Raw genomic sequence first — 26588 nt, forward strand, 5'->3', positions numbered from 1 at the left:
ATTTAGCCATTTGGGCAAATAAAAAAAAAACACTGTAATACATTATAAAATAGTTTTAATCTCAGAAACACAGCTTACATGAAGTACTTTGATAACGTGGCACAAAAACTGTGTTTTAAAGTAAAACTAAATATTTTGTATGTACAAATAGTAAATTGTACTAGTATAAAAAATGACATTTTTGAGATCAATGTTGTAACGAAGTTGATGTATAATGTTGAAAAATAGTTTAACTTTACCAGCAATTATTTGTTCCAATGAACTTCAAAATCAGAATGCTTTATTAGCCTGATCTTTTTAATAAATTCAAAAAAAACTTAAGTTATGGCTATTTATTTTTATTTCTAGATATTTTTAATTTTTTTCTCTCGGCCGTGCGCCCCCTGGGAGCTTGCGCCCATAGGCCCGGGCCTATTGGGAAATCCGGCCCTGTTGGTACCTCATTTCTTGTTTTTCAGAGGCGGGTGTCATAACATCCCCAAGCAAAGACGCTTTGTTCAAGCAAGCAATGTGAATGAATGTTGACCCTCGATGTGTCCAGAACATTAGGCAGAGGGAGTAAGAAGTCTTCTGTCTTCTCACCACTTGTGAAGAAAATGCCATTTTGCAAATAGATGAACGACAGAGTGGCCGATGTCCAATTAAGAACATTAAGTACGTTGAAAGCAATGGCGCAAACTTTCCAAAATTTATGTGGGTGCATATCAATGGCGGATCATATTAGCCTATGTTTTCAGGGAAGTCTCGATGTTTGATTGATTTATTTTTAGTTAAAATATTTTATGAACATTGTCATAAAGGCCTGTGCTGTGAGAAAGTAAAATATATCAGAACTATAAGGATAAATTGGGGCTGCCCTAGCTCAGTCGTTAACACGACTGATTTAAACGCAAGAGAAACTGAGTCAAACCCGGGTCCAAGCTAAAAAACTTGTGGGTGTGCTGCACCCACAAGATTATTTATGTGGGTGCCGGAGCGGCTGGAGCACCCACGTAATCGGCGCGCATGGTTGAAAGTAAAATGGAAGTGAGAATGGGCGGGAAGGTGACGGTTTTACTATAATAATAATAATAATAATAATAATAATAATAATAATAATAATAAATCAAACGCTGAATCCTTGAACAATGGCTGGTCAATGTACACTCATGTCCAAAATGATCGTCGCATATCTATTACTGTCGTGTTGTGCGAATATAATTGGATAATGAACTCGCAAGGTACTTCTAATACTGTTACTATGTGTATAATCGGGAAATGTATATTTGTGCTGAATTTCATAGAAAAAATTACAAATACGAAAATTAGAATGAGTACATCAAAATGTTACTAAATGGACATGTTTTTTTCGTTATATTGTTGTTATTTACAGATCTTTTGACATGAAAATTATCACATACATGTATCTGCCAATTATACACATAGTAAGAGTGTTAAATATACCCTGCGATATCATTATCCAAATATATTTGCACAACAAGCCTGTTATAGATATGCGACAGTCATTTTGGATATGAGTGTACGTATAGGTATGTACGTCATCAGACAATATACATATAGATAGGTAGTTACCCACACAGCAATGAAATATTTTCAAAACGTTTCTAAAACGTGCCATCATTTTCCTTCAGAAAATGTATCCTACTTCCCTTAAGGAAATATATTCCATATGTTGTTGAAAACATTTTCCACATAATACTGTAAACATTCTCTGAATATACTCAAAAACGTTTTAGAAATATTTTATACGCCGTTAGAGAAGTTTTCCAAAAAATATTTCCTGTACAATTTCCAAACATTACTGAAAATGTATTTGAAACGTTTTATACAATGTTAACGGAATGGTTTTTAAAATGTTTCTCATGGAATATTTTAAAATTATTTACCAGTAACACAGACAATATTTTCCTATATATGCCAAAATATATTTAGTGAATATTTTTTGTACATCTCAGAAAATATTTAGAGAATAGTTTCTGTGCATGACAAAATATTTAGGGAATATTTTCTGTACATGATAGAACCCGAAGCCCATAGGCCAACTCGGTTACTATTGCAGATACGGAAACAAGGTAAGATATAGAAGGAAATTTTTAAAATGCAGCAAGTTTTGTATTTATATTAGTATATCGCCCAATAGTAACGAGAAGTACAACGCTGCCACTGTTGGATAACACTGAATGAAAGAAAGTGTGGTTTGAAATTATTTGGACCAAAGGGAACGGAAAGACACAATGAAAAATATAGTGCAAGACCCAATTTCGCTTCCTTTGTATCTGCTCGCCCCCCCCCCCCAACACCGTGGTTGCTACGCCACTGCCGTAGATATTGCATTTGCATGTTTATCCTTCACTGTGTCTCCTTTCAATTCTTCTCGGTGTAGGTAATTTTAAACCACACATTCTTTTATTCGTGTAGCCCAACATGATGTATGGTAACGCATTTTCTTTATTGAGCGGTACACTAGTACAAAAACAAAAGTGTTGCTGGAATTTAAAAATGTCCTTACATATCTTACCTTGTTTTCACATCTGCAATAGTAACCGAGTTGGCCTATGGGCTCCGGCCTTTTGCGTCACTCTATATATATCTAATGGCTTCTTGCTGGGAACAAATAGCGGGTTGAAAACAAGGCGGCCAAACTGTGACATAGCAGCTGGAAGAAAACATAATATTCTTCTGTCCAATTTTACCTGCATAGACGCCTTTGCCTCACTCTGTCTTCATGACGAGAAACCATTGCGGCCCACAGACTCAGACAAAAAGACAAAAAAAAATAAAAATAAAAATAATAATAATAATAATCAGTGTAAATTGTAACTACATAATGTTAGCTTGTTCTCATAATTTTAAGCATTTTTTTAACTCAAAATCTTATTTACACAAATGGTTTCTGGGTGTTCCACTGGTGCTACTGGTATGTGGCCACGCCGTGCATATATGTTGGGGTTTCTTATGTGACTTACGAGATTCAAACTGGATATCAGAGTGTTCACAATCGTCGCCTGCCAGTTTTGAAAGCGGTTGTATTGGATCCATTAAAAAAAAAAAGAAGAGATTGAGGTTTAGACATCCAATTCAAGAAACAATTGTTGGCAATCCTTTTCCTATCTTAAAAATAATAAATCCAATATAGCCGCTTTGAAAACTGGCACGCGATGATTGTGAAGACTAATTTGCAGTCTGAACCACGCAATATGACATAAGACACCCCAACATACATACACGGCGTGGCCACATACCAGTAGTAGCAGTGGAACACCCAGAAACATTCTGTGCATAAATAAGATTTTGAGGGGAAAAAAATAAAATTATGAGAGCAAGCTAACATTATGTAGTTATAATTTACACTGTCCACTATAATAAATATACATATATATCGGTTAGTAGTTAAATAAAAATATAAATGTACACTATTCTGGCTTTATTTATTTCAATTCTCTTCAGCAGAATCTTCATGCTGCTCGTATTATTTGTTTCTATACATTAAGAACAATCTTCTCAAATATCAGAAATTCACATTTTAACTTGATAAACTTGTTCTAGAAAATTATGTCACTGACACGCTAATACTTATTTGCTTCTGTATAATCTCACTTTTGATTACCACAACTAACTCTAATTTCGACGCTGCGAATTGTCAGTTCAAGTTCTGTGGAACTGCAGCTGAATTCTTAACTGATTTTCTTGTTCTTCTCTGCATGGCATGTTGAAGCTAAATCCCAATAATCTACGCGATCTCATCGTTAGTTACGTTTCTCTCGTGTTGCAGTTTCTGAAAATAAAAATAATAGGCAGTGTTTAATAACATAATAACAGCAGGAAATGATTAGAGATCAATTATTACATCTTAAACTTACAAAAATATTTAAAATGTTTGTGTAGGACCTACAGCAGCTTGTGAATACAATAATGTGTTACAAAAGTAACATCCTGAAGAAAATGTAAAGGGCAAGGAAGACAACAGCTAAAGCTGAAAGTGACATAAGTCAGACTGTAGCTTAATTACGGACGTTGTAACATGTTGAAGCGGTCGCACTTTTATTTTTAAAAAGTATAGCATCTTATAAATATTAAACCTAATATTAAAAATAATAATAATTTGAAAACATGTGGCAGCATTTGAGTTGATGAAGAACTAGCGTCTCATTCCGAAGGCTCCGATCTCAAATCTGGGCCCGATCATTCTTTTTCCCTCAGTCGCACCAGATGAATTCCGAGATGGTTACTAAGGCTTTGATGACCGCTACCTTGCTCGATTTCTTTGCCACGGAGCAGGACATGCATATTACTTTGCCTTATACAAATGAATAATTTTGATAATGTACGAATTAATCGTGAAATGCTCAAGAAAACTACCAACATGACAGAACAATTCAGTAAAAGGATGAACTACATTTTATACATATTCAGCTCTCTCTTCTACGGACACTTAAATGTAACGTGTCACTTGAGGACAGGAAAATTGCACATTTTGCCAAAATAAGGATTTCCAAAGCCTTTTAAATGTTATAACAGCGGTTGCAGTATATGCTTTTGGGAAATAAAGTTTACAGGAAGATGATTCTGAGAAGTATTCATGGCACAATAGTAAGTATTTAAAGCGAAGAAAATAAAAAGGGCACCAGAATGTTTTCCTGTTTTTTTTTTTAAACAATATTTTAAACATAGTGTATCCCTCTTCAAATGACAACTTCTATATTCTTTTCCACTCTGAAAATGAGATTAAAGAACAGTAGGGAGAGTTTCTTACCTATTATTGCGTTGGTGATTAACGAGGAAAGCTCTTTCCTTTTGCACCGTGCCAACTAAATTGCTCAGCTATTGCACTTGTCTTTTTCATGATGTTTCTTGTGATGGCTTCTAAGCTGTGACCTCCCAGTTTTTCATTTCTTAGACCTGTAATGAAATACACATTAAGCACTCAAGTAATAGTAATGGAAATTTAGAGCATACAATTGATGCCCTTAAACAAATTACATTGATTTTAGACGACAGTGTCACAGAGTCAGTTGCAATTGGCGCATCCTCAAAAATTAATATTTGCACTGACGTTTTATTTTTCCAATAAAAGAAAAGTTGCATACTAATTTTCAAGCAGTTGTACAGGGTTGGCAAAAACCATGGTTTTTATTGAAAAAAACAGTTTTTTTGTTTAAATAATTTACTCTATGTATTTGTATTAAATATGGACAGAAATTAATTTGTTTCGTCTTGGTGTTATTATGCTGAAAGGGAATCCAAACCGCTTCTCGGCTTACATCCAAGAGAAATTGTCCATTTCGACACGAAACCGGGACTAATTGGTCAGAAGTGAGATTGTCGACTCACTCACGAAGGACTCCTGATAAAAATACGTTATACTGATCTTTACATAGGCCTAGTTGTTCATATAATTGTCAAGAGTCATTTCAGAAGGACAAAAAGATAAGTAGTTACAGAAGTAAAAACTTTACAGAATTAAATCGTGAAACTTCCGCCTTAGCCATTGGGAAAATCCTATTATTAGTTTAAATGTATTTGTATGTAAAATTTTAAGGTCAACGTATCATATTAAATAACAAATTTGTTATGTAGATAACATTCAACAAAATTAAAACAAAGTCGAATCCAAGCTGATGTTGGAAGCTACGTAGGCAGTTGATACATTTTGCCAATTTCTATCAATATATTTAAGCAACCTTGGTTTCTTTATAAAACAACAGGCATTCAGGCAAGTAGAAATATACAATTTGGTTTCGTTTCGTATGTTTAGGCTTATCCTTATGAAATATCAAAGTTATCACGGAGAAGACTTTCGCTTAAAGGGACACCTCGAATCGCTACTTGGTTTACACTTGAAAGATGGGTTGTGGTTCGACCGAGAATTGAACACGGGAACCCTTGATTAAAAGGTGAGAAGTAGATAAACGTAATGCAGATGGTGTGATATGTGGAGACGTTACCATGAAGTTCACAAGATTTAAAGCATTTTTCGTTCTTTTTTCTTTTTTGGTTTAAACCAGTTGTTTATTAAAAAAAGAAAAAAAGCTGGTGTAAACCAGCCAACCCTGCCGTTGTAAATTAGAAATTGATGAAAGCAATGTATCTATAAAAAATAGCAGGAAGACGAGGAATAATTTGACAGTTTCAGAATATACACGGTGGTTGTAAAGTCAATACCTATTTTTAATCTAGATTATCCTAGAAACTAGCATCAGCTTAGCTGGCGTGTGATACTGTTAACATTTTAGAAGTTGTGGAAAATGCGGGTGCATAGGTTGAAATGTAACTTAATAACCAAATGGTGCACTCTAATAATGTATTCGATGAAAATAAAACTGTGATAGTTTGTTTAGTTTTAAAAATATTCATTGTTACAAATAAGAACTGACTTTACACCCACGCTGTATTCAGGGAGTAGTAATGCAGAAAACAAACTATTCGCGAACATGGATGAGAGATACTTTCCAGCATGCATTGTTTAACAAGTCACGTATTTCCAAATTACTTCCAAAGCAAAGCCTACACGAAGTTGTTCTATCAGAATTCATAAATATCAAATTCTGCGGAGAATTGTAGGCACTATAACGTCAGCAACCTATATTAATACACTAGTTTAACATTGTTCACAGATTGAAAATATTATGTATAACTCAAGAAGCAGGTACTTGTACATGGAAATTAAGATGAAGTGAAACATTTAGTTTAACGTCCCACGTTTATGCATCCAGGGTGAGAAGACGCTGATGATGAGAAATGAATGAAATAGTGGAATAAAGTAAGTGGGAGGAAACGGGACAGCCCCGAGAAAACACATGCACACGGTTTGTCTACCACAAAGCCCGCTTGGCGCTAGCTGGGATCGAACCAAGGACCCCATGCAGCAGAGATGAACTACGTACTTTCTAAACGTTTCAACTAGTTCTAAACGTACTCGCTTCACTGTCAGACCAACAATTGAGCCTCTTTGACTCTAATATACGGAATTTTCAAAAACTCTCGGACACGTGTCTACTAACTTTTACCACCAATCTCCCTTAGCCTTATAGACATAATCGTGGGACGTTAAACTGAAAGATTTCATTTTCATTTCATTTCATAATTTTTACCACCTCCATTCTCCCTTCATCGCCGTCAGCACCCTTCTTCTTCCCTTCTAGGACATATATTTAAATAAGTAAGCTTAATTATTTATCTAATTATTTTAAATTAGAAGTTCATGTTTCTAACCTTCAAACCAAAACTTTTTTCCTTTGCCCCTCTTTTCTTCAAATGTTTACTAAAATATCAAAAATCAGTGAAACACGTGCAAATTATTTTGAATGAGGAGCCTAAATACAAATTATCAAGTTTCTAAGCTTAAGGGATTCGGAGATGTGGCCATCTTATTAAAATGCTTTTCACCCCTTTCCGCGTATCCGCCCTATTTCTTCCATTCTAAGTTGTGTCAAAATAATAATAATAATAATAATAATAATAATAATAATAATAATAATAATAATAATAATAATAATAATAATAATAATTCAAAACTGAAATACGTGTCTAATTATGTTAAATGATGAGTCCGAATTCCAAACTCCATGTTCCTAACCTTCAAATCTTCCGGGATATCGACATTTGATTATAATAATTGCAAACCCATCCCCTGTTTTTCATTTTCCCCTCGTATCTTCCCATTTTTACTAAAATATCAAAAAACCCTTAAAAACGTATCAAATTATTTTAAATGAGAAGTCCAAATAAAACTTCAAGCATCTAAGCCTAAGACATTCAGAGATATAGCCACTTTATTAAAGTACTTCCCGCCCCTTTCACGTAGAATTTCCAAAAAATCTTCCTTAGTGGTACCATACGTCACAAATCCTATGTACTGTCGAAATTTCAAGTTTTTAAATTAATCGGCTTGTCTTGTGCGAGGATCAGTCAGTCGTCACTCAGACCTTTAAATTTTAGGTGCTGGATTACTTTCGGCGCACCACATTTTGGAAGATATGCAGGTAAAATTCAAAACTATGCACGAAAAGACACATTTATAAAAAATAAATTTCGGCAGGCGATAGAATTAAATTCAAAGTAATATACATGTATTTTAGGTTTATAAGTGAAGCGTTACAAGTGTAAAATAATTATAAATGCTTTACGATGGATAAAATACGTAAGTGCATATGAAAGACAACTGTATAAGATACTATTTTCCACCGGCGCCGTATTCCTACACATTGTACAGAAGCTGTATTTTATATTTACAAGAGAAGCACTACTAGTATGACTTTTGGTTGTTTTTTATTCTTGGCACTGTAGTTCTTCTCGAACTTTTTTTAAACCTCTATTTAAATTTCTTGAAATCTTATCTCTTCCATCTTTATATATATATATGAACTTCTAAAATTGTAAAAAAGATATATAGATAGGTATAACAAGCAATTTCTGGTTGAACTCAGATATTCATATGCATAATACAATACAAGCGTCGGATCTTAATGTAGTCTTCACGTTTAAATGTGCATAAGAATAGTACATTTCCTATGGCAGTGAATATTTATAACAAGCTTCCTTCCACTTTAAAAAACAAAACATCCGGCTTCAATAAAGCAATCAAGTACTAACTATTCGAGCACTGCTTCTATTCTGTAGGAGAATATCTCGCAAATCTATAATCACTTATATTAAAAATGTCTGTAGTAAATAAGGATTAAAGTGTATATATATTTTTGCATATGTATAATGTAATGCTTTATTAACTGTTATATTGTTTTATATCGTTGTATGTAAATTAGAATAATGAAAAATTGTACCTCTTTTACTTAAATTGACGCTATTTTACTATTGGATGTAGATTTAAATGTATAAATATGTACACATTCAATGTTCTTGTGACGTGTCCAACTCATACGTTCACGTTGTGAAAAATTTGTATGAAAACGTGTGAAAATAAATACAATACAATCAGGGTTTGAAAAACCCTGACTTTTTTGAAAAAGCCCAACACACCTGGACCCATATGGGGTTTTTCGGGTATTTTCGGGTTTAGTTGAGGTTTTTTTAAAAATATTCCAATGTCATTAGGGTAAAAGTGTTAGAATGTGATTTATATTTCAAGATTATGATTGTCACAACTTGCAACAATTTTGTATTCACTGCTGTTTTGAAAAATGACTGTCATTTTGAAATTTTACGTTGGATCGCCGCCAAAATATATACAGTTAATTTAGTGTGTCTTGTGCTTCTACTCTGAAAATTTCAACTTGAAAAACTGAAAACTGCGGCGTGGATATCCGCCATTTTGAAATTTTAGGTTGGTATGCCGCCAAAATCTGAACATGAAATTTAGTTTGTCTCGTACTTGTACCCTGAAAATTTAAACTTAAAAGACGGAAAGTGGTACCCTGCTGTACGTGTGGTACAGGCAGACGAACGAACAAATATAGAACGAATCAGCCTAATACCCTCACTGACATTCGCCAAATATGAACACCAAATATATTAATTGAAAACAAATATATTAATTTAATTTAGAACAAATCAATCTATAACTCATGTTTTATAAAATAAATGTTTCAAAATGTCTTAAATAAAATTAAATATTTTCTAGCGTAAAATAAATGGTTCTATTGTTGAAGTCCACTTCCGATACTTTGTGCGTTCAATTACGGGAATTTCCCGAGCACTTGTTGCAAGACCGTTCTCCCAGAAAATTAATTTAAAACAATTAACATATATGCAGTGTGTTTCAAAACAACACCGACACCGCTTTGGGAGGTGATACCTGACACCAACGTAAGACAAAAAGTATAGATCAACCTAGGTGAACAAATGCTTCCTTTCGGAGTTATAAGCTGCCGAAAACATGAACAAAAGGTAATTGGCCAGTACTCCAAATAATATGCCAGTAGCAAGGTTAACTCTATAAAAATTGTTGCGTGAGTACCGCAGGATTCTGAAACGTGTATTTTTGGAGAGTGCACATCTCAGTTTTTAAGTGAAGTCTCGACATGACTACGGTAGGTCCCATAGTTTTGGCGCTATAGACCTTTAAAATTCATCTTTTCATATTTTCGGCAGCCTACAAGTCCGAAAGGAAGCAATTGTGCACCCAGGTTGGTCTATACTTTTTGTCTTATCTTGGTGTCAAGAATAATCTCAAAAACGTTGTCGGTGTTGTTTTGAAACACCCTGTATAATTCAACTTCATAAAGTAAATGTTTCAATATGTCTTAAATGAAACTAAATATCTTACAGCGTAAAATAAACAGTTTTATTAGGGACGCGGTGGCTCAGTGATAGAGCGTTCACCTCCGGTGCTTGGGGTCCCTGGTTCGATTCCAGCTCGCGCCGTGTCGACTTCTTGGTGGATAAACACCGTGCTCGTGAGTTTTCTCGGGTTCTTCCGTTTCCTCTCACTTGGTTCATTCCACCATTTCAGTCATTTCTCATAATCACAGTCTCCTTTAGCCTAACAGGCATAATTGTGGGACGTAAAACTGAAAGATTTCATTTCATTTTTTTCAAATAGTTTTATTGTTGAAGTATTCAGTTCCGATGCTTTGTGCGTTTAATTGCGGGAATTTCCCGAGCACTTCTTTCGCGACGAAGGTTTATTATTATTTTCCGAAAATGCAAGCTTTCTTTACTGTAAATCCAAACTTCCACTAGTACAAAGTTTGAAGGCAGCACTTGAAATAGTAAGCGTTACGCACTCTTCGAAACTCCGAGCATTAAGATTCTTAAATTTGACACGAATTTTTACGCTATTGCTGGTGTTGATCCTACAGAAAGCTTATTTGAAAAGTAGCAACAAATAACTAAACTGTTGTTGGAAAACAAACTCTACTGAAGAATACCAGTGTTACCATCAAAGATTATAAAAAATAATACTAATAGTTTTATTAATACACTACATATTTACTAGTACTACCAGCACCTATGGCCCTAAACCCATAAGATGTATGGGGGATAATGTCCTTCGGCGTCGCCGAGTAAGCGAGCACACTATTCACGGAAAGTATTTTCTACAATATAAAATTGCATATTTTACTTCAAATAGGATATAAGCACATTCCATACATTAATTTGTTCTATAATTATCTCAATCTAAGGTACGGCTTTTTAAAATGCATTCAGAACTTTATAAAGGCCTTACTTTGAATGTTGTATACCTTAACGTGAAAGCACCTAATTTACCCAAGGAAAGTCCAAAATCTGATACGAATCACTTCCAATGTGATCACCTTAATTGCACCAATAATATACTAACGAAAATCTCAAAAATCCAGGTGGGTCCAACCCGAAAAAAACCGGTGTTTTTTTCCGGGCTGGGCCCACTTGGGCAAACCCTGAATACAATACAATGCTAGAATAATTACAATTTTTCGGCAAATCTAGTCTGATGGCCCCCTTGAATTTTATATATGCTAAGTGAAATATTTACATTCGCCTGCCGCAAATCATTTAAGAGACAATAATAAAATTAGCGAAAGAATTATAATTTTTCAACAAATATTTCGAGCGGCACGCCAATAGTAAACCTGCACACAGAATTAGGCAATACTCGAGCAGGCTGTTCTACCAAATTTTGACGCATTTCTTGCATCTTCCGGTTTCTTTTTGCAGAACATGCACTAAATGAAAAATTCTTAAGTTTAACGTCCCACGGTTATGCCGCTTAGGCTAAAAGAAGACGGTGATAATGAGAAATGAGTGAAATGAAGAAAGTGGGGGGAAACGGGAGAACCCCGAGAAAACCCACGAGCACGATGTTTGTTCACCACAAAGTCGACACGGCGCGAGCTGGCATCGAACCAGGGACTCCAAGCACCGGAGGTGAACGCTCTACCACTAAGCAACCGCGCCCCCTATGCACTAAATGAGGAGCTCTAAAAGAAAAAGCGAAACAACTTGTGCTAGGTGGCCAGTAAAAAACAAGAACGCTATTTCACCGAGTCAGGGCAGAAACACAGCAAGGGGCCCGAGCGACAGCGTAGGGAGCAGGCACGTCAGCGACAGGGGGTAGGGGTACGCATAAAAGAGAATGGTCATTTACAATATTTGTAATTATTCTTATCTTCAAAAACACTTAATTTCGATGCTTTAAAAAAATACCTTTCACAGCTAATACACGTGTGTTACACCCCCTTTCTTTCTCACCTTTACGACTGAAAATAGTGTATGTAGGGCTATGCCTCTGTTCTGAATTTTTCCTTGTGAATACATCTTTTCCACACTTTGCGCAGTTGATTTTACGCGCTTCACTATACCATGACTCTGCAGAAACTTTATAATCCTTCTCTTTCTATTACACAATTCTTTTAAAAAAATAACATTACGGCCATCGCAGATGTTCACAACTGACGTATGAACCGGAAATTCCCGCCGCTTACTTCTACTCTATTTGCATTCAAAATCCATTTCAATAAGCTGTGCAATGACACAAATAACTTACATTCACACTCTTATTCCTTCACGAAAAATATTTCACATTTTACCTATAAATTTTGTTCTCGGTGTAAACGTCTGCTCGAGCGAACCCCACAATTATTATAACCCAGTGGTGTATTTAAGGGGGGGCTTCCGGGTTTAAGCCCATTGAAATTGTACTTACGATATTAAAGTAAATAAATCATCTTGCAGAATTTTCTCATCTCCAGGAACAAACTTAGCCAAGCTCCTCTCCCCTAAAAAAATCGTGAATACGTCATTAAAATGGTAATATACGCGCCATTATCCCGTCATCAAAATAGAAGAGTACGGGCCTGCTCCCTTCGGAAGCACTCCCTTGGGCCCCCACCTTCACCCTCCATGACTCGGTTAGATGGCATTCGTGCTTTTTAGTAGCCCCCTAAAAGAGATTGATTTCTATTTTTTGTACTGTACTTCTTACCCACACATCAGGACTCAGTATAAATACGCAAATCGTAAAAGAATTGTAACTTTTCGACAATTAATTCTGACGGTCCATTTGAATTTTATCTATGCCAAATGAAAAATTTATACTTCGCTTGGCGAAAACTATTGAATACACAAGAAAGAAAGTGGTGAAAGAATTATATCTCACAAAGTATTTCGAGCAGTGTTTCTTCCAGACCTGTTTTTGGAAGGGCAGTGCCCCCCCCCCCCGGAGCATCCAAAACAATACGTTTATAATAATAACTAGAATAGTATTAGCAATGCACCCGGAACATTACTTCTGAAAGAAACACGCCAGTGGCACGCCAGAAGTAAAACTGTCATTAAAATGGTAATATACAGCTGGTAACTCTTTACTTTGGGCAAGGCAGTAACATTATAAAGTACAAATATCCGAGCGAGCGTTAGCGAGTGAAGGCGGGTTAGAGTCCCGGCAGTGCACGTTGTTTTCTGTCTTTCCTTTTTGGGAACTGTAACTAAGTGCAGGAACAGGTTCAGATGAATTGGTTATTGCCACTGCCTTGCCTAAAGTACACTTGCCCACATCTTTTCCCTTTGGAAAGCATCCACTTGCTCCTGCTGTCCTCCACCTTCGCCCTACTCTGATTCAGATAGTATTGGTGCGGGAAGGTTCTAGAACACAGGTCCCCATATAGGTTAATAGATTTTTTTCTGTACCAAAGTAAAATATTTAATTCACATAGTATTGCCGAGCGAGCGTTAGCAAGTGAAAGCGGGTTAGAGCCCCGCAGGACACGTTGATTTCTGTCTACATTACAGATAAATGGGAAGAGAGACCTGTGTTCTAGAGCCCTGCCTATTGGTGCTTTTTAGTGGCCACGTAGTACAGGCTGATTTGTATTTTTTGCACTGTAGTTTTTACGTCATACATCCGGCCCCGTATATATGTACGCAAATCATAAAATAATAACTGTAATTTTTCGAAAATTACTTCTGACGCTCCCTTTGAATTTAATCTATGCCATGTGACGTATTTCAAATCGCCTATCGAAAATCACTTAGGAGACAATAAAAAGAAAATTATAAAAATAATCAATTTTTCAGCAATTATTTCGAATGGTGAGCCAAAAGAAACCTGCACGGTATTTTATGTATAAACTTAAAAAGTAGAAATCTAGTCTCCCACGACCTTTATTAATTTGTAAACATAAATTTGTGAGGTTATAGTTAAGGAGCCGTACTTCCCATTTAGGGAAGGACGAGAAACGCCATACTTTCAGGAATTATTCACTGACTATCTAGGATGTTAAAAAGTAGGTAATAGACTGAAATTCTTGCCCTTGTACTTAGGGTGTTTAGGTAGTGCAACAGTAGGATGTATCCTCGTGCACGGGAGATGAGAAGTAGCTGTTCTTAACTATTGCCATTTGTCATAACTTTTACAGACAACAAAGCTAAATTATTTTATGTAATCGTTCTACTTACCGACTTTTCTTGTAAGTTCTTGTTGTCACAACTTCACAGAGACAGCTTCTTCTTCTTCTATGGTTGCAACTTGCCTTAGCGAAGATCGCTCTCCCGGCAATTATAGACTTTATGATCAAAAGAAAAAGATGAGGAATTGAAATGAATCTTTAGAGATGCTTATAAGATGCTAAATAACGTAGATCTTTGTAAATAAAGATAATAAGCAGTAAGAACAGGTGGGGATAAGGTGACAGAGACAGATCATCATTCAAATTCAACATATCGCGCCAGGAATGCTGGTACTTGTGATAAACAAATGACGGTTGATGTAGCGATGCTATTTTGCAATCTCAAATAAATGGCTTGTCACACAAAATATTATAAATTTCAAATTTTTAACAAATATATTTATTTGATGCTGCTAGTGATTGGTAATAATGCTACTACAATACTCTTGTGAGAGAATTTATTCAACATTCGATAAAATATTCTGGAAATAATTCTAAAATATTGCATGAGAATATTTCATTTAAGTTACAGGAAAAGGTAACAAAAACATTTCCATACAAAATTAATAGGCGTTTTAAAAATATTTCTCATATTACGAACGAATTTATTTTTAAAATATTCGAAATATTTTAAAAATTATATTTCATATGTTTTCTTGTAAGAATAGAAAAGATTGCATATGACATGTTGGAAAACATTTTATTGTGTTTACAGGCCTATTCTGTTTTCTTTATCATGTAGACCCTATGTAAAACATTTTTAGTGTTACTTCGAAAACATATTCTCTCTCAACTAGGGGTAAAAAGTGCGGGGGACGCCGCCCCCACCTGGAAAAAATATGTACGGCGTCTCCCCAGTTCCTAAAAAAAATACAATGGTCAAAGATAGTCAGGGGCAACGGCGTGACGTCATCCGCTACCTACCGTCCCCCCACCTTTTCAGATCCACTTTTACCACTGCTCTCAACATTGAAAACATATTACATTACATGCAACACAATATTTCTATTACAATTTGTGAAAATTTTCCTTACGTTATTTTCCTACTAACGTTCTAAAAATGCACATCCTGTCAGTGGCGTATTTACGATTTTGTTTTTGTGGAGGGAATTTTTGCTAACTTTATTCCTGGAAATGTGAAAATTGTGCAGGATATTTCATTTACGTTAATATAGTAAAACAAATTTCGGTGGGGCTTAAGCCCGGAAAGCTTATTTAACGCCACTGCTTCCTGTACTTCATTACATGTTCTCCAAACACATTTTAAAAAATATTTCCGGCATATATTTGGGATACTTCTCAGATCTAACAAGGAATGTGTTTTCTCCAGTAACGGAAGAGTATATTCTGGAAACAATGTAAAAATGTTTCTATAATAGACCTATATCAGAAAATGTTGTTCACTAAAGACACAAAATATTTTCCAAAACAGAATGGAAAACATTTTTCTATTCATTTTTAATGTTTACTTTTATCTGTTTTAAAGTTTTATATTCAAATTTTGATAAAATATTCTGGAAATAATACTAAAATATCATACGAAAATATTTCATTTAAGTTATAGGAGAAGTTTACCAAAATATTTTTGTAAAAATTAAGTAAACCTTTTTAAAACATTACTAAAAAATATTTCTTATATTATGAAATAATTTATTTTTAAAATATTCTAAATGTTTTTATAATATATATTTAATACGTTTTCTCGTAAAAATAGAAAATGTTCCAAATAACGTATTAGAAAACATTTTTTAAATATGTGGAGTATATTTTGTTTCATTGTTTTCCGTATCACATATGGAAAACATTTTTAGTATCATTTCAAAAATATTTCCCTTCTCAACAGTGAAAACATATTAAATTAGATCCAAAACAATATTTCTAATATATTTTGTGAATATTTTCCTGGATTTACTTTCCGGCAAGCATTCTCAAAATGTACTCCCGGTAATTTCTGAAATGTTTTACAAACATTTTTGGGAAAATATTTTCGGAAAATGTTCGGAATACATTGGGGGAACCAGGATGGAAATCTCCAGAGAAGGAAAACCTTTTGGAAACCAAGGAAAATATTTTCTTTTGATTGAGAAAATATTCCTTGCTGTGTGGGTATGTATTGTGTAATGTTGCGTGCACTGTCTTCCAGCTTGTGTGTAAAATTGTGCAATTTGGACGGAAGGTGTGTGTAATTTTGCTTGCCGTGTCTGGCAACACTGGTTTGTACCATGTCCATATGAATTTCCTGTGATACATAATGACAACCAATTTCTCCATATCATAAATTTCCGTCACTTTCGCTGACTTAGCGCCTTATAAACTCCTCACCTGAAACATTAGAGAAATGAAATTTTACGCAGTGACTACCAACGGATATAACTACGCAGCTAATGAATACAAACATAAAAATAATTGCTTCCTTCATAGTCAGGCCACGAATTTTCCAATCAACCCTCGTACTCAATGATTCTTCAAACTAAAATGAAACCTTCGGGAGGAGATTTATTTATGGTGAACCCTTTATTTTTCAAGGCGATTCTGCTCTTGCCTCTGTGCCAGAACTGTATAAAATTATATTCTGTCATCACTTTCTTGGCCCGGTAATTCGCCGGCCTTAAACTCTCTTGAAAATTTATGCTACGATTTGAAGCTTGTGGTTCGTGCAAGAACGCCTATAAATCAGTTAATTGAAGCGATAAATGATGTCTGACAACATTGCATTCAATTAGAGACACTGCAAACCTTAGTGAACTCAGTGCCAAAACGGTGCAATCTAGTTAAAAATTGTGCGAATATCCAATTAAGTATTAGCTCAAGACGTAGTTAATTTCTACAAACCTAAATTCAACTTCCGTTAACAATAACCATCACATATTGTAAATTATCACCTGTTGTTGCAGGTATAGGTAGCTTTTGTAACGTAATTTGCATTCTGCATAAAATTTCCATTAATTTGATGTAGCTATACTTCATTGAATGTTATGCTTATTTATTAGAAACTTCTTATTAACCTTGTAAACGCATAAAATCACATGGATTTGATATTATTTTTCAATCATTTTCTTTGTTTCTTTCTCTCTCTGTGTGTATATCTTTTGGCCTTTTAGACGTCTCTGGGGTATTTGCCTCGCTTGTTCTCTTCTAGCTGGGATCCTGGTCTTGATATTAAACATAGATAGGAGGGGAGGCTAGGAATAGAAACTTCATACTCTTACCATGATAGACATGAGCTAGGGATCTGCAATTTGGCTCACGGATGCGTCCTTCACCTCGTACTTCCTTACATTTCTCATATCTATGGATTAGTCTATCAATAAAATCCGGATAAAATCTGTGATGTTGGAGATTAAACAGGTGCCTGCCGCATTATCATCTGTAAAATGCTTACCTCGCAAATATTTTTCATATAAAGGTAAACAAAAAGTTCTGTCGTTTTTATGGAGGTCTGTGTTCCATTGGCCCTCATACCGTGCATTGAATGCGAACGGAGATAAAGTGAAGGTCAGTTGTTGGTGTGGATATATCCAACATACTACCTGGTTGTGGTAGTTCAGTTACACCGTAAACTTGCGTAAGGACAGAGTGAATGAGGGACCTCCACAGAGCGTCATAAGGACATGTATGCTGTACGAGTTCAAACTGGGCTCGAACGCCGATGCAGCGGGACGGAAGATATGCCATACCTTTCATGAGGGTGTCGTGACTATGTGGACAGTGCAGCAGTGGTTTAACAAGATTAAGGACGGTGACAAAACATTCGAAGACGCACCACGTGCCGGAAGACAACACTTACACAAAATGAAGATGTTCAGGCAGCAATTGAGGCGAACACTAGCTAGATATGTGTGGAACTTTGACTACAATTCAGTGTGAGTGGAGAAACCATTCTGCAGGACCTCCATCGATTTGGGAAGCACTACAAGTTGGGTCGATGGGTTCCACATAATTTGACTACGAAAAAGGAGGCAACACGAGCAGACACCTGTGCTTCTTTGCTGTCTCGTCTGAGGAAGGTGCCATTTCTGGAAAGGGTATTGACATGTGATGAGAAGTTGGTCCTGTACGAAGCTCCACGGCATCGTCATCATTGGCTAGCATCCCATGAACCGGTTCCAAAACAGCTGAAACCAGGATTGCATCAAGAGAAAATCCTCTTGTGTGTTTGGTGGGCTGCTTGCGGTATCATGCATCGGAAACTGCTACCAGCTGGTTAGAGCATCAATGCAACTATGTACTGTCAGCAGTTGAACCGTGTTCAAGAAAAACTCAAAACTCTGGAGCCACCAATTCTCAATCGCGAAGGGGTCCCCCTGTTATAGGATGACCCGAGACATCATTCTATGCCTTGGATGGGAAACATTATTGCATCCACCATGCTCCCCGGACATTGCACCGTCCGATTATAACCTGTTCCATTCCTTGGACAATCACCTTAGAGGACGCCAGTTCAAATCCCTAGTAGAAGTCCAAAATGCACTTGATAGCTTTTTCACTTCACGATCCACCAAGTTCTACCGTGATGTAATCCATAGCCTTCCAGAACGTTGGCAGAAGGTTGTCGATGCTGATGGGGACTATTTTTGATCTTCTATGTACGACTTAGGTGACACATCGATGTTCGAAGTTAGTGAGTGAAAAAGTGGTAGAATTTTCTTGGTTACCTTTATATTTGGGAAGAGGAAGTAATAGAACGGAGTCATATCAGGTGAACATGCAGCAAAAATGAATGTTTCTGCTTCTCGCTATACTGATGTATTGTCCGCTATCAGCGACATATCTTCCGAGAGCAAATTCCATTTCTTTGCTTTTGTAGCATCCTGTAGCTTGCAGCATGTTCCTGTAAGATGTTCCTGTGATTCTGACACATTTTAGTAAGTAATCATCGAGTTCAATCCCCTACGCAGGAATGTAATGTAATGACGAGTATATGAAAGTATATGTCATATACACATCTAAAATTTTATAATCAATTTACGGAAGAACTGGCGTATGTGGGTGGATATACGCTATTTTTTTAAAAAGTAGAGCTTGTACAGTCCGCAGCAAAAAAACTGCAACATGACCATGTAAGTTTATTGTGAAACGACGAAGTCTTTTGCACAAACTAAGTGTGCAGGGGAGAACGCTGGGGTTTCTCCTTGCGCGATTCGTGCCACTTAGACGTTATGTTGATTCCCTGCGCTGTTAGGCGTAGTTTCACAATAAACTTAATGCTCATGTTGCAGGCTTTTTGCTGCGGACAGTACATATCAAAAATTCTAGTACAAGTATTACACAATTGCTTTTATGGTCCCCAAACACAGACATGACCATGGTAGACAAATTCTGCTCTTTTGCCTTTTTTGAATGAGGGCAAAGTCAGTGGCGTATTTACGATTTTGTTTCGGGAGGGGCTTTTCCTTTTTCGGAGGGGGGGGGGCTTTGCCTGAAAATGTTAAAATTCTGCAAGATATTTATTATACTTTACTATAGTAAGTAAGATTTCGGGGGGGCTTAAGCCCGGAAGCCCCCCCCCTAAATACGCCACTGGGAAGTATTTTTCCGTATCGTACTCATTTCTTTGGTTTCAAGGTCTAATAAATACACCCAGAATTGATTCAGAGCCACTAATCTGTTTACAAAAGCATCACAGTCCTTGTGGTATAGGTCCAACATGCTTGTGCAATATTGCACATGTTGCTGTTTTTGAAAAGATGTCATCAATTGGGGAACTCATCTTGCTGCCACTTTCCTCATATGCAGAATGTTACGTAAAATGATTTGAATGGAACCCCTATTAGTGTTAACCTCTCTAGCTAAACAATTAATAGTCACGTATCTACCTTCAAGCTGCTTAACTTTTACCCCCACTTTTGGGTCTGTGTAGCCGTTGAAAGACGACCTTTTCTACCCTGTAGATTTCTGCGACCACATTTAAATTCTCTCTTTCAGCGTTTAACTTTATCATAAGAGTGGCATTCTTCACTAAACACAGCTGCCATCTCCAACACGCTATTAGTACATAGTTTTATGACTTTAACATCAACACGATCTGTAAAGACACAACTTAGTACACGTATTAGTAAGATGCCAATTAATTGTGTAATTTTAGTACATTACTAGCATATCTTTATCATGTTGAGGATACAAACTTTGTTGTCTTCCCTTGTAGGTATTAAATATTGACAAGGTTTCATTTATTTATTTAGATACTATTCGATATTCTGAAAGTTTTTGTGTTAGACAATAATGAACTTTATTGTCTATCTGGTAAACATAAAAAAAAAAAAAACTCTTTTTAGCTTAGACCAGAAGTATAAATAGATTTATGCATCACATTAACATATTTTGAATTCTGAGGAAGACAGAAGCAAATAATTCATTAACAGATTTTGGTTATAGGTTACTCGCTTGGCATAACTTCGGCTATCTCATATCTGTAATCAATTTTTATTTTTCAAGTAGGTTTTGTAGTATGGCTTTTCATGGTTCTGGTTGACAAATACCGTAAGCGTGGCTTTTCTCAGGATATTCTCGTTTCCTCCCACTTTCATCATTCTACCATTTCGTTCATTTCCACCATCACTGTCTCCTTAAGCCTACACGGTATAATCGTAGGACGTAAAATTGAAAGATTTCATTTCATTTTTCTTAATTTTCAAGATATAATTTACACGTAAATCAACATAGATCGCGTTTAAAACAGTGAAACCTTTATGACTCGAAATACACTGAACTTAGAAATGTTTATTGAAATGTGAAGACATATGTATTTGGATACCTTATGAGATATTTAGTTTGAATTTTGGTACATTTCATTTTAAATTCAACTCAGTGAAAAGCATCATTGTCTGTTTAATGCTGAGTCACATTTCATTTTTTCAGTTCATTTATTTTTCCTACAAGGAAGTTTTCTTGCTATCTGTCATTTCCTTCTTACACATGTAATTTCTTAATTAATAAAAACAACAGAATGTTTCTCCGTTCACATTCCTATCATCACCTCACCTTTGGTTAATCTATGTAGTATGCACTTTTCAGTGAGACAGAAGAAAGTCAATGATCTAGGATATTAACCCGGAAGGGACGTTAAACAAAATCGTTGAGAGAGTTTTGGAAGAGGTAGTTGGCATTGAAATTCAGACGAGGAGAGATGTAAGAACACGAATTATAACTTCGAACTTACCAATAAGTCATACCTTGCTTTAGCTTAGAGAGCATTTGTCTCAGTTAACGTTGCATAGCTGTTGACTACAATGAGTTACTCACTACGTAGCAATTTCGGTTTTAATTGGATTAATCGTCGTCGTGATGTTAGTTTTCTTGTTTGGACATCGCTGCTCCTTAACTCCCGGCTACTTGGACGCTCAGCAATCCAAAGAGATTAATGGACGAACACCGACCCATTGAAGGATTCATCGAGGAATAAACACCGAGGTTTACAAGTAAGTACTAGTAGATTAACCGATTCCGATCGCTATTCCCTTCTCATACCCTTCAACCCCTTTTGACATCACAATATGTCTCTTTTGTATATGTCCGATTTTATTTAAATGCAATCCAGGTCAGATCCCGTATTTTATGCTCTGAATTCAGTATTTACGCAACTTATCAGTTCTAACATCCCCAATGTACAATTTGTCAGCTCGTTATCTGTCAACGCGTTATCCCTTATCGCGAACTGACAAGGGGCAACTGCACATGGTGGAATGCTGTGAGGCTTACGCCTTATTTATAATCTTTAATCTTTAGTTGTTGCACATGGTAGAAATGTGATTTTCATCCCTTATCGCAATTCTTCATATCGAGCTGACCAAAATTAGAATTTATTTTTGCATTAATTTGTTTTCCGCCCACCGTTTGAATTTCTTGAAATTCTATTGTTTTACCACCCTCCCTCCACCCTCTCGATTTTCAGTGTAATTTTGTTTTTTGTGTGTATTTTAGACACATTATTTTTAGATATAGTCTGTGAAAATGGTGTATTCGGGTGTTATGACACAAGCTTGACTCACGCCACTAGATTCAATAGTGCTCCCCACATTTTTTTCATGGCAAGTATGGGGAAGATATTCGGTTTTCTGAATATTTTGAATCATACTGCGTAATTTACTAGTTTAACGCAGTCAAGAAACGCCATTTCGTCGTCGGCAATTCAAAACCTGCTATGTGCATTTTTATAAATTATTCAGGTGAAACGAAAAACGGTATCCTGGTTAGATTTTTCGCTTTATAAAAGTAATGTTATAAGTAATATTTGATGCTAAACGTATCTTGATACCTTCTCAAGTAATAATAAATTATAGAGTCTAAAAGAGTCTAAAAGCTGCACCAGATAGTACTTTATCTTGAAATGGGCGAAAATGTCACATAGCAGGTTTTGAATTGCCGACGACGATTTGCTTCCCTATCTATTACGGGACGGGGCCCTGGCGTGGTTTTTAGCATTAACTAGGATAGACGAATTTGTGAAACTTATCGTATATAGACATTAAGAGATGTATGATTACATTATTTGGAGGCTTTGTAGTTAAGAAAATGACGGAATACACCATTGGATCTAAAGACCAGAAAGAAGGGCATCCATCATAACATATATTTATGACAATGTAGATCTTATACTTAGTTTCGATAAAGCCATGCCTTTACAGCAACAGATCAATTTTTTAGTCAAAGGGTTGTTGCCACAGTATTTTAAACTGACATGTAATAAATCGTTTACGTCGGTTGATGGGTTGTGTGAATTTCTATTACAAGAAAAGTCAGTCGAGTTAATTGTAAATTATAAGACGCTTGTTAAAGCAAAGTCTAAAGAACAACTCTTGCAGTATAGCACACCGGAATTTATCGCAAAGATAGCTGATGTTTCGCTGCGTGATAACTCCCATGTCTCATTTCCTCTTGATGAACAACAGCAAAGAAAAAAAAGCTTGCACTTTTAGAGGCTTATGATATCTTATACGTTGGGAAAGAATGCAGTAATCAACAGTCTGTAGATTCTATCTCGCTTGATCAACAGAAATGTAACTGTTACTCTTCGTTTTATACATCTGAATGTAAGAGCGACATGAATAATAATAAATATGACAAAATGAGCTCTCCTGCGAATACTTCTGTTATTGTTAAGAACAAGCGGAACGAAAATTATAGAACGTCTCACGCAAATAATGATATACACTGCCCGAACAAAATATTAGTGTGTAACATAGCTCAATTTAATGGTAACGATGAGTGTAATGTTTTAAATAGAGAAAATAGTTCAGGAAATAGAGAGAGACCCACTTTCAAGACCCAGGTCATTACTAGGCCTAATTTTTAGGGATAGGATTCTGCCTTGCGTCAAAATTAATATTGGACAGAAGGAGTATAGGCACTGTTGTATTCTGGCAGTCAAACTTCCATCTGTACTAGGGAGCTTCTTCCTCCTAATACCAAACTTGTTAAAAGACGTACTATTAGACGGCTAGTTTTTATGCACACCTTCAGAATGGTAGACAAATTGCATCTTCTGTTCTGTTGGGGAATGATTGGTTGCTTCCTGAACATGTCACTATCAACCAAGACATTCACGTGTTCTCATAGTTAGGTTTCGGAAACCCACTGAATACATGTTACATGAGAGTCATGCTATAGATTCTGACAGTTTCCGAACAAACAGCGAACTTAATGCAAGCGTATTTCATTACGGCAAAATCTGTTACTTTACCACGAAAATCTAGTGTTTCTGTACTTGTTCGTAAAATTAATGATTTAGTGGACGTTAAGAATATTTTGCAACAAAATGGAAATATCTGCTCCAAGGCTCAAATTTTTGTGAATGAATCTAGAGTGGATTCTGCCAATCCTGTCATAAGAGTAGTCAACCCTACTAACAAAAAGTTGTATTTAGAGAAGAATCTTCACTTAGGTGCTGCTATTGACATTAGGCCGGCTGCACATTACCCAAATGATACATATAGTGTTCAAAATCATGATTTGGCTAGTAAACAAGAAAACAATATCTTTCCTGCTGGTTTTGACGTTAAGCGTGTGGACATTAACCCTCAACTTTCTGATAGTCAGAAGCAAAAGGTTTATTCTGTTATAGAGGAGTATAGGGATTGTTTTTCTTGGTCAGAGGATGATTTTGGAGTGGCTAAAGTTTACGTACATGAAATTAAAATGCTAGATAACGTCCCGGTCAATAGGAATCAGTTTCCTATTCCCTTCCACTTAGGAGAAGAAGTTAAAAGACAGGTTGAAGCTTTGCTTAAACAAGGAGTGATTAGATGTGTTTCTAGTTGCAGTTCACCCACTCTTCTCGTGAAAAAGAATTCTCGATCGTTTCGGTTTATTTTGAAAGGTAGAGGGATTAACCGCCATATAGCACCTGACTGCTATCCAGTACTGTCGATAGAGGACATTATTTCGCGTCTTAGTAAGTGTCACTACCTCTGCAGTACTGATTTATTAAGTGTTTTTTCAAGTGAGGATTGCTGAGTAATTTCAACATGTCACTGCCTCTGCAATCCCAGGAATTGGTCCTTTTTGTTTTCGAGTTCTTCCACAGGGTCTTGTCACAAGTTTCCCTCGTTTAAACAGAGTAGTAAAGTAGAAGGACTAGAATCTGAACAAGCTTTTGGGTACCTTGATGATTTTTTGGGGTGGAAAGACTTTTGAGGACGTTATCAATCTCACCAAGAAGTTATTTTAGCGAATTAGGGAACGTGGTCTCAAACTTGCCCAGAAAAAAACAAAATTGGCTTATCTTTCATTAACAATTTTGGTACACGATATTTTGTACGATGGCCTGAGAATTTCCAAGAGAATAACTGACTCTATTAGTAATTATGAAAGTCCGAAGGCGATAAAACATGTAAAAAGTTTTCTAGGATTAGCTAGTTTTGTGAGACGATTTTTACCCAATTTTTCTGAAATCGTGGAGCCTTTGAATTCGCTTCTTAGGAAGAATGTAACGTTTAAGTGGACACAAAAACAACAAAATGCTTTTGAGAAGATCACAGACATTATCATAAAGTCGCTATATTTAATGCATTACAATCCGAAACACCCTGTATATCCGTTCTGTAGTGCATCAACTCGTGGTTTAGTTGCTGTGCTTAAACAACATATAAGTTATCCAGATGACCCAGAGTTAGCATCCATTGCTTACTGTAGCCGTATCTTAAGTAAAAGTGAAAAATTTAGACATCCTTATGAAGTTGAACTTTTGAGCATTATATATGCCTTTCGATCTTTTCGTTATTTTCTACTGGGACGTCACTTTTACTTGAAAACTGACTGTAAGAGCTTATTATTTCTGAAACAGACTAAAAATGTAGGCAAATTTGCGAGATGGCTTAGTTTCATTGAGCAATATAGCTTTACTGTAATGCATATATATCTGGATTTTCCATGTAGATGCCGATGCCCTTTCACGTTTCTCTCGTGCCTCCAGGGATATTTCTGACGAATAAGAGAATGAGGAAGATCCTCGAATATTTTCTTCCACTGTTACTGAGTGTAATAATATGTTAAGTGGCGAACCCTCTCTTAGAGACAAACAAATGACGGACCCGTTTTATAAGGATATTTTTGATTGGTTAGAAGACAAGGAAAAGAAAAACCCGAAAATCGAAAGACGAGGGTTTTATTTTACGGTTAAAGAAGGATTTTGTATAGAAAACAAAAAACATCTAATGGTGTGAAATTTTTAGTTTCTGCACCTGTTTCATTAAGTTATAAAGTTTTTTAATGTTGCACATACTTCTGCCATTGGTTCAAGTCATGGAGGTTTTTCAAAGACGTGTGATATTTTAGTGAAATCTGTGTATTTCCCTAATATGAAACAATACATTTATCAGAAATGTTTAATCCGTCAGACGACCAAAAAAAACCTGGTTCTGCTTATGGTACATTCCAAACGTATTCACAAGTACCTCCCTTCTATCGCCTGTTTCTGGATATCGGAGGGGTGTATTCCGCGAGTAATATTTGAGAAATAAATATTTAATTGTAGTTGATGCTTCTACGCGTTATACTATTTGTGGTTCGTTAGGAGATATTACAGTGTCTTCTGTAAGTAGTTTTCTTTATAAGAACGTAATTTTGAAATATGGTATTTTTAAGGAAATAGTAAAAGACAAAGGTCCATGCTTTACTAATAACTTGTTTAAGGAGTTGTGTGCAATGATTGTAGCAAAGATTCGATTTGTTAGTGTTCAAGCACATTACGCTAACGGGAATGCCGAGATAGCCATCCAAAATATTGAACAAAGGCTGAAATGCGCGTTGTGTGACAAAGATCAAGGA

The 26588-nt window shown here is 35.9% G+C and overlaps 1 long non-coding RNA gene across 2 annotated transcripts; it reads right to left on the reverse strand.

Moving 5' to 3' along the window:
* Positions 1 to 3313: 3313 nt before the first annotated feature.
* On the reverse strand, positions 3314 to 14556 carry LOC145662081 (uncharacterized). Of its 2 annotated transcripts, none has more exons than XR_014126973.1 (3): positions 14335 to 14556; positions 4754 to 4899; positions 3314 to 3775 (listed from the first exon to the last, which is right to left on the reverse strand). It is a non-coding gene; the product is annotated as an uncharacterized LOC145662081 (long non-coding RNA). The 2 variants fall into 2 exon arrangements; XR_014126974.1 differs by lacking the exon at positions 14335 to 14556 and adding an exon at positions 12584 to 12657.
* Between the last annotated feature and the right edge of the window lie 12032 nt (positions 14557 to 26588).

The sequence above is a fragment of the Thermobia domestica genome, chromosome 10 (assembly GCF_964235325.1).
Source record: "Thermobia domestica chromosome 10, izTheDome1.hap1.1, whole genome shotgun sequence".
Taxonomy (NCBI): Eukaryota; Metazoa; Arthropoda; class Insecta; order Zygentoma; family Lepismatidae; genus Thermobia; species Thermobia domestica.